The sequence below is a fragment of the Scomber japonicus genome, chromosome 10 (assembly GCF_027409825.1).
Source record: "Scomber japonicus isolate fScoJap1 chromosome 10, fScoJap1.pri, whole genome shotgun sequence".
Taxonomy (NCBI): domain Eukaryota; kingdom Metazoa; phylum Chordata; class Actinopteri; order Scombriformes; family Scombridae; genus Scomber; species Scomber japonicus.
Window position 1 is genome coordinate 33873164 of NC_070587.1, and position 9953 is coordinate 33883116.

Here is a 9953-nt window from a genome sequence, read left to right on the forward strand (position 1 = left end):
ACTGATCAAAACAGCCAATGTCCTTTCAGGCTGAACGCAGGTCGGAGTCGATGTGGATTGAACGTTTTGATGTAGATTCACAGTTACGCAACAGTGTTCTTCCACCTTTGTGTTTGTCTTGTTCTTGTTTCAGGACATCGTGACATTGCCTCCGTTAGAGCTGGGCGATTATGGATAAAAATCAAAATCAAGATTAATTGAGCTTTTAACCTCGATTACGATTAATGAAGGATTAACTCCACCCTTGATGAACAATGATGTATTTTCACAGTTTCTTTAGTTTAGTATTTTCCACTGCTGCCCTCAAACATGAGGATCTTTAGGGAGTGAAAATAATGATGTTTTAAGGTGTGTTTGGGTTCAAATGATCAATTCCTTAAAGATATGCAACATTTGCTGTCATGGCAACAGTGAACACCGCAATTAACTAACATGGGCAAGATTAACTCGATTAGAGTTTCTAAATGTTGGTTTTGATTATTCTTCGGAGCCCTAGACTCCGTACACAATCACAGCTCCATAAAGACATGGCTTTACTAGTTTGGTGTGTGTGCTTGTCCAGCCAGTGCAGAGACCTGAAACCCATTCAACATCTTTGGGATGAACTGGAACACCGACTGTGGGCTAAGCCTTCTCAACCAACATCAGTGTTGGAGGTCCCTAACGCATTGGATTATTATAGAAGTATAGATTATAGCCACTTTAACCTCTTTAGTCCTCGAGTCGAGGAAAAAGGAAGGAAAGGATGGAGGAAGGAATGAAAGAAGGTAGGAGTGAGGGAGGAAAGAAGGAAGAAGGGAGGAAGGAAGGAAAGAAGGACAGAGAGAAGGAGGGAGGAAGGACAGACAGAAGAAAGGAAGGGAGGAAAGAAGGAAGGGAGGAAGGTAGGGGAGGAAAGAAAGAGAAGGAGGGAGGAAGGGAGGAAGGAAGGAAGGAAGGAAAGAAGGAAGGAGTCAATTTGACCCAGGAGGACGACACAAAGGTTAAAGATGCTGTTGGTACCTTTAGTGTTAGGGTTAGGGTTAGGGTTAGGGGAGAGAGTGGAGGGATGTAGGCCAGAACAACAGGGTTAGAGCTGATACGCCTAGCAGTGATGAGTAATTGGGAGCAAACTACCGACCAAAGTGAGGAGCGTGAGGAGGAAGTCTCCAGCCAGGCTCACTGTGAGTATTCATCTTGTGTGTTGTAGGAGGACCAGTAGGGGAGTTTACTGATGTTGCAAGCCCAGTAGTAGTAATAGTGAAACCCTAACCCCAACCCCACCCTGCTGTTGGAAGGAAGGAGTTTATTAATTGGTCAAGTTTGGAGAAGAAGGATTTGCGTATCAGAATTGGAATGTGCTGAAAAAAAATATAGAAATTGTGGGAGCACTGTCATTTTTTATGATATTAGGGAGAGGGGGAGGGTGGACCAAGATCAGCACTGCACTGCTCATACAACAAACAATTTTTTTAGAAAACAATTCAGAAAATTAGTTTGTCACTCATATGCCAGGATATTTGAGGCCATTTGTAGCTTTTCTAAAGGGAAAGGAACCCTGAGACGTCTCAGCGGTAAAGTTGATGGGAATGTCATCACTCTTGCTATAATTGATTTTATTTAGTGTTTTTTCTCTAGTATATTAAGGATCACTGGCATGCTGTGAACTGTGTTGGAGACGTACAACAGAAGATCATCAGCATAAAAGGAGATTTTATGTGTTGTGCCATAACGCACTTTACCTTCAAATCTGTCTTCGTTATGGAGCCGTATGGCCTTGTGGTTTTAGGTATGAGCCTAGAAGCTGCGGTGGCCCGTGCTCGGTAAGCAACCGGTTTACCTGCTTTGTCTCCCTGTTCGAAGAATATTTGTTCAGTGGTAATTGCTTCTGAATTTTGCCTGTTAGTAAGAAGCTGTATTGTGATTTAAGCTGTAATATTTTCTTATATAACGGGCTGAGGGAATGCTGAGTGTCCAGTTTTAAGATCTCGTCTGCTATTAATTTTACAAAGGCAACTTTCAACTAGTGAAATCAAAGTTATTAACTGATCTGGCAGCTGCAGCATGAAAGTCAGTCAGAGTGCAGAATTCATCCGGCTGTGTAAATGTATACTGCTGCAAAACACTAACATGTGTCACTTCTCTTTCATTGTTTGAAGAAAAAAAACACACAAAGTTTGAATGCCTGAACTTCAGCTGTATGCTGTAATGTCCCTGTCAAACATCAAGGACACTGAGGCCCCCCCAGCCCCTCCCCACAGGTCCCTGGATATGACCCCTGGTGCTTTACATTACAAAAACACTAGAGACTCTGTGATTTAATGTTGGTGATTGCACTGTTTGAAAGGCAGATGTTTGTGCTCTGGATAATCTAAACTCAGGAATTTGTTATTTCAATGTATAGCGCCCATGTTTGAACCAGCGCTGAAAGAAAGCAGCCATGAAACCAAACAGCCATGAAACCAAACTCATAATCTGGATGGGAATTTGAAGACTGTGTGACAATAAACCAAGATCTGTTCATAAAAGTAGTGGAAAGGTTTTTTATAGAACAGAAAAAAAATCACTATCTAGGAAAGCTTGTAATCTTTGAGGAGAAAAAAGGCTATTTTATATCTACATAAAACATGTTTAAGGAATGTCAATGTTGTGTTTAACAGCCAAGATATTCAGACTGTCCAAATATCTCCAAAAACCAAACAGCCTTCATGCCTAGCAGCTCTTTTAGATTTTAATATTTACTTTGCGCTGCATCAGAAAGCAGCAGGTGAACATCAAGCTGGCAGCTGAAACTAACCTACAAAAAAACAACATCTAACATAACATCAGTATGAGACAGAGAGACAGGCATGGGTCGAGTGACAATATTAATTTGAGACTATAAATTTGTGGACAAGTCTTGACTTTGATCCAAGACCATGAGAACTTGGAATATATCTTCAGAACATTTCATAGGTCTTCTAAGAGACTTCTAAAGTGAATACAAACTGTGTCAAATGTCTTAGTCACCCTGAGGTGTCGCACCATTGAATTCGGTTGTATTTCTGTGACACAGCTCCCGTCTCTCACAGTGTGGATGCAATAAAAACACACTATCATTATCATTGCTGCATCTTTAGCTGGCATTATGTGTTAACAGCCAGACACTGATGGTTAGCTGAGCAGCTAGCTGGTTAACATGCTGATGTTACTGCAGCACACAAACAACCAGATGGACAAATGATCACATTAATGTGTTCACAGTCAGAAACAGATAACTAACTAACAGCATGTGTTTAAATCTAATGAAACGGAGATGTGATTAGTTTAGAGAAAAGACCAGCTGTTCTCAGCTGTTCATACAGGACTGCCAACATGGCTGCAGAGCACATGAAGACTATCTGACCTGACAGCCAACCAATTTGGTGTCTGGCAGCTTCGTTCTGTTAAAAATGTTGAGGCTCACCACATTAGACCAAGCTAATTGCTCTCAAAGTGGATTTTAAGCAAGAATTTTTATGGAGCTTGAAAAGAGAGCAGTGACAATGTTTAAAAGAAAGAAAGTGAGAACTATACAAAAAAACAACAATTATAAGCTCAGATCTATAAAGAGTCCCTCTGATCAGACTATCACTGAGCATGCAGCTTATCTTCTAACCCTGCCTTGCAGAAAAAGAAAATAAGTCCAAATTCTGCTAATTGGAAATACTTGTGGTTTCCTGGTTAACATTGTGCACCTTTGGGGTTTCAGTCAAATCTGATAACATCAGTCATCACAGAAAACAAAGTAAATAGCGGTCTGCAGAGAAGGCAGACGAATGACCTTATGTGGCCTGGCAGCCAGAAACACCAGCAGGGTTTCAACATATTTGTAGCTGTTTATGAAAAAAATGTGACAGTTGCTGCTCAATCCAGACCTCGTTCACTTTAAGCGTGAAAGCTGCACAAACTCTCACAATCTTTAGTTAGTGACTGGTTTTCCATACAAACACTGCATATGTAAGGTTAGTTAATCACAAGTTTATGGATTCCTTTAGTAGTTATATAAATACAAATTGATGGTAGTTCTTAGAGCTAAGTATCAGCAGTCCTTCATCCAACTTGCTCACTAACCGAACCATTGACAAAGCTGCAACACCTCCAACAGTGACAAGCACGAGTGCAATTATAGTCTCTAAGAATGAGCCATTGTCATCACTGCGAGCAGATTGAGCGACTGTTGGAGGACAAGATTTGGGCTGTGGTCAAAGATGAATGAGGGGAAAACTTGAGTAACTGGCTGGGAAGTGCCATACCATTATCTCCCAGATTGTGCCTCCTAGGGGACAGAAGCCAAATACACAATATAACAAGTAGAGAATTTGCTATAATCATGGCAGGTATTACAATGGCTGCTAGGACAATACTTAAATTATGGAAAACACCCAAACCCCCTGAACTGAAAGAGTGGGTAAATACTATGATAAAAACAGCTGCCAACACAATGAACTTATACTCAACCGGATGATGTATAGAAACAAGAATAAGGCACCGATCTGGTACTTGTTTTGGACTCACATCACACAGCCTGATGAGCCTGTAGCGTGAATACCTTCCTCTGAGTGTATCCAACATTATAATCTGCTGTGTGGATATTCTACCTAGTTATGTAATCAACATGCCCTTTATACGAGTGGTTTTATTTAATTATACTGTATTTTTATTTTATTCTTGTTTGATTTTTTTTGTTATGCCACTGATGGTCCATGTACTGTGTATAACAAGAATTGTCTCACTATGTAAAATGTTGTACTGTCAAACACCAAAGAAAAAAGAATTATATGTTCTGACTGCATTGGATCAAAGTTAAACTATTCTAATTCCCATCCAAAATACTAAGCTTGTGTGACCATTGCAAGCAGAACCAAGCCACTCTATCTTCTGGGATTGTCCAAAGTTATCGTTTTTTTGGCAATGAATACTTAATATGCTTTCCAAAACAACTGAAACCCTTCAAACCATCAGCCTCCCTTGCTTTATGTGGTGTGGCAACACAAAAATCTTGTGTCTTGTTCCACACTGGTGGCCAGACGACAAATCTCAATTGCAGCCCCAAATAGTGAAGTATACATTTTAATATTGTTGCATTGGAGTTCAGTGTATAGAAAAGTGTTCCTAACATTTTGCCCATGCACTCCAGGACACCACGACCCGCTACAACTTCAGTAGCAAACATAAAATAGAGCTATCACCTTTCTGTCAAAGTCAACAACATGTACCAGCTGTAAAAGTAGAATTTATGGCAGAGCTGTTGTGTTGTGTTGGATTGTGTTGGATTGCACAAGTGTTCCTGATAAAGTGCTTGCTGAGTCTATATTTCTGCTGCACAAACTGTTTCTCTTTAAAATGATTTACATGATTTTTTTCTCTTAAGAATCACTGAGTTTTTTTTAACCAATTCAGGCCTCAAAATCCAGAGGTCAGACCTTGGATCGAGGGTCTTTTTGGAAGTTCTAAAAATCATTTTGCTCTGCTTTCTAATTGTGGAAGTTCAAATTCATTCATAGCATTTTCCCCCATGTTTGGAGCTGAATTGTGTCAAAGCACCAACATACATATATCCTGATCTGTCCTTGTGAAATTCACTGCAGCTCTTTCTGTCACTATGTATTTAATGTGAAGCTGAACTAAATGAGAATTCGTCTTTGATTTGTTTTGTCTAGATTTCAATCAGACTGGATCCTGTGAGCTTGCTCATTAGTTATGACAGGAATATGGACTATAACATGCTGCTATAGGACGTGTTTGATGTTCTTTGGCAGCTTGTTTGCTTTCTTGGTCAAGTCTCACATGAAAGTAAAGAATGTGGAATGCTGGCAAAGCTAAGTGGTTCTCATTGTGGGAAATATGAAGGAAAAACAGAACTTTTCCATATAATGTGACAACAATAAAAAGTTATGAAAAATAGTTGAGCAAAGGAATCAAAATTTGATGTCAGGGTGGCAGGAAATTCCTCATTATGGATTTCCTCAGCAGATAAAGAAAAATAGGGACATCCTGGAGAAAGTTGAGAGTGAAGCTAATTTTTTATAATTACCTTTAGTCACAGCTTGAGGCATCCACAGTCCTTTAAAAACACCACAAATTCGCCCAATGGAAATCAACCCACCGCCCTAAACATAAAACACTCAAGAACTGTAATACTGAATTTCTTTTTTTTTGGTTCATCTCAGAGTGGACTGACTAATCTCTACCACCAGCTTCAGTTACACATTAAATGACACTTTAAGCTCTTAAAACCCACACAAAGTGACCACAGTGACCACAAACAGGAAAAATGAATCCCCCACAGACCAGATTAAAGCACAAATGAACCAGAAAAGTAACACTGAAGTGCCTGTAGCAACCTTTTCTTTAAACACGAGAGGTTTTATGGCTGGCTTGTTGAATGTACTCCATGTTTTATGATACAGTGTAAGCCTGCTGCAACACTCCTGGTGGAATGTGAAACCAAACAACTGTCAGACTTGTACAACCACACAGACGTTTTGAATGTTAGTGGAAGAAATTATGGTGTGTTACCTGGCAGAGATTCGGCGTCTGGCTCAAAGACACTTCAGCAGGACACAGGAAGTCCAGGGAGTCAGACGATCCTGGAGGAGGAAATAACTGTCATTATACTATACAATACAATACAATATACTTTATTCTCCCGCTTAGGGGAATTAGTCTTGGACCCACAATGACAACAAACAAAACATCACCAGCCTTACCATCCCAACAACAATTACATAACAGTACTGCACACATCCCATAATACTACACACAACACATACATACACCAATGGGAAAAACACATGCTAAAAGATCACCATAATAAAAGCACTATAAAGTTATTGCACAATGTTCGGCCTTAAGCAGCATTATTTAGGAGTTTGATGGAAGTTGGAACAAATGAATTCTTAAAACGGTTGAGTTTGCAGTTAGGGACTCTGTATCGTCTGGCCGAGAATAGGAGCTCATATTATGGGATGGCTCAGTCACTATCCTCTGGGCTTGTCTAAGAACAGTTTGTTCATATATAGACTGCAAAGGTCTGATAGTTACTTCTTCCTATCACCTTTATGGCCCTAACCCTAACCCTAACCCAACCACAACCCCAACCCAACCCTAACCCTAACTACATTTATTGATTAATAAATGATTAACCTCACACCGCTATCCACCCAAATGAATTTTATGAACCTTAATGAACTTTTCATCCATTTATTTATCTATTCTTTCTAATTTATTATTTCATTTATTTATATAATGATTGATATGGTTTCATCACACAACACATCTCAACAACCATTTTTTTACCCCTATAAACCCTTGACAAACCAAAGGATAAATAAAGAATATATAGAGGTTTAAATACCCTTTTTAACTTGGTTTTTAGATTTTGTTCTTTTGTTTTGTTGGGGGGCACGTGGTGGGTGGGTGGCCATGTTGGCTTCTCCCCTGTGTGTGGGAGACCTGGAATGCCAGCACTGGGATTTAAACCCTGCTCACATGGACAACAGTCGGGACAAGTGCACCAGTACCACAGAGACAGTTACACTCACTGCCATATATCCTCCATCTACCACTCCACACCACACTGCATTAAGGACATGGATGGCCCAAGTCTGTAGGCCAGCGCACATAATGTTAATCCACAACCCCTGAACCCCAACCCTAACCCTAACCCCTGAACCCCAACCCCAACCCCAACCCCAACCCCAACCCTAACCCTGACCCAGACGAGTGAGTTTAGTTTTCAAGAGAAGTAATCAAACTACTGGTGCATTGGTCTTACAATGGCTTTTATATATAACTTTTATCTAGTTTTATCTCTGACTTCAGAGTCTTTTGTTGATATTCATGTTTTTTTCTGCTAGTGTTTTTTAATAAACAGTACAAGCCTGTTCTGCAGTGATGGGAAACGGAGGATTATTAAATGTCAGGTGTTTGGCATGTCAAGCATGATCTCGATTTTATGCTTTAATTGAAATTAGTTTGGATCAGGATGGGAGTGCAGCTGTTTTAATGGAGTGAACCCCCTCTAACTTCAGTTTGAGTATGATTGAAGAAGATAAAGTACATAAGAAAAGAAGTGGAGTTGACCAATTTAAGCAGATGTGGAAATTTGATATATCTATTGGTCAACCTTTTCTGTTGATTTAACCGAACTGCAATCTATAATCTGTGTTGACCTTGACTTTGACTTTGACACTGTAGTTATTGTTGGTGGTTTTGCATGCTGACAACCCCCAGGACAGCTGCACTAATGAACTGTGTTGTGTTCTTGATAACTATGGACTGACTCAGCATATGAGCCCACACACAACGGGGGCGGCTGTGGCTGTCGATGTGCCTTTGGGTAAGATACTTAAACCCAAACTTCTCCTGATGTGAATGTGACATGTAGTGTAAAAGCACTTTGAGAGGTTAAAAAAAGACTATGACGCACTGTATAAGTACATAAGCACATTCTGGACTTAGTAATCTCCAAAGGTCTGAACTTTTTTACGGTTGTGGTGACTGATGGTGCTCTCTCTGAGTGCTATCTCTGCACACTAATGCTCAAACACAGGTTATCACAAAATGGTAAATCAATGAAAACACCAGTGAAATGTTTATTCAGAGTCTCTGGTAATTTAAATTCCCCATGGAGAAATGCCATGCTGGTCAGAGAAGAGAAAGCAGGTGGCAAAAAAAACACTAATCTCAAGGTTTATCAGTACGTCTAAAATGAGAGACATCTTATTTATAATTTGGCAGATCTTTTTCTCTGACAAGTACAGGTACAGGATATGTGTTGTCCATTTAAAATCAATACAAATACCATCACGTAATTTGATCCAATCAACCATAAAAACCTGGAGGACATTATAGAACATCTAACATCCTCCTGCTGCCAAAAGGCTTTAAAGAAAACTAATTGCATGGCCCCAGATCTTCCACAAATTGTCAACACATCTCCTCTCACAGATATCTTTCCACAGGCCCTGAAAACTGCGGTCATCAAACTATTCTAACAATCCAGACCTCACATTTTAATCTTTGCTGTTTTGATGTCTTCCAGTCAGGATTTCAACCACATCACAGCACTGAGACAAGTAAACTGGAAAAGTAAATTTGTACTTTCTGCTCCTTTACCAATACTGTTATTACAACTACAACCTCTACTACTGCTGATACTACGACTAGCATTACCACTGCTGTTGATACTTCTACTAGTTTTGCTGCTAATTTGACAACTGCTTTATTTATACTACTACCACCATTGGTGTTGCTATTATATCCTACTATGTAATGATTATCCCAATGATTACTATTACCACAACTACTAATAGTGTTGGAAGGAGTCTAATTTGTATATTTTAAAGACTTTTTCCCACTTTAAGATGACAGACCTGCCTTCATGCTTCCAGTATTGATGTTTTGTTTTTCTTTAGCTGGATTTTCCCCCCGGAAGTGTTGTCCACAGATCCATCAATAAATGCAGACAGTGTGTGTATAAAGAACAGACTTCCTGATGTGAGACACTGTTCCACCCTCACACAAGATAAACAGGAAAAAATACTTTAGTTATCAGTCAGTGAGAGAGCGTCTGCTTAGGAATCGTCTGCCTGCGAGGATCATGGTCGATGTCTATATGTGTGTTTGTGTGTGTGGTCCTCTGTTTACCTCTGTTCACTCAACAGACTCAACATTTCGTTCCTGCAGTTTACATTGTATATGAAACCACTGTCACACCTGCTCAGCTGCTCTGTGGCCTGAGATCATGTTCTCACACAGGGGGGCACTTTAGCTCCTAAAAATTATTAGCAAGTAAGCAAACTTTTTAAGTGCCTTTTAAATCTGATCTGGAGTTACATGAGAGAGAGACAGAAAGAGACAGAGAGAGAGAGACAGAGAGAGAGAGAGAGAGAGAGAGAGAGAGAGAGAGAGAGAGAGAGAGAGAGAGAGAGAGAGAGAGAGAGAGAAGA

The 9953-nt window shown here is 39.9% G+C and overlaps 1 protein-coding gene across 1 annotated transcript in view; it reads right to left on the minus strand.

Annotated features, from left to right (window-relative positions):
• The window catches only part of col6a4a (collagen, type VI, alpha 4a), a 72510-nt gene extending 65920 nt beyond the window's left edge, over positions 1-6590 (minus strand). Inside the window, exon 1 of the mRNA XM_053327359.1 lies at positions 6520-6590. The gene's annotated coding sequence lies outside the window, so the exon portion shown is untranslated. The remainder of the gene's footprint in view (positions 1-6519) is intronic.
• Between the last annotated feature and the right edge of the window lie 3363 nt (positions 6591-9953).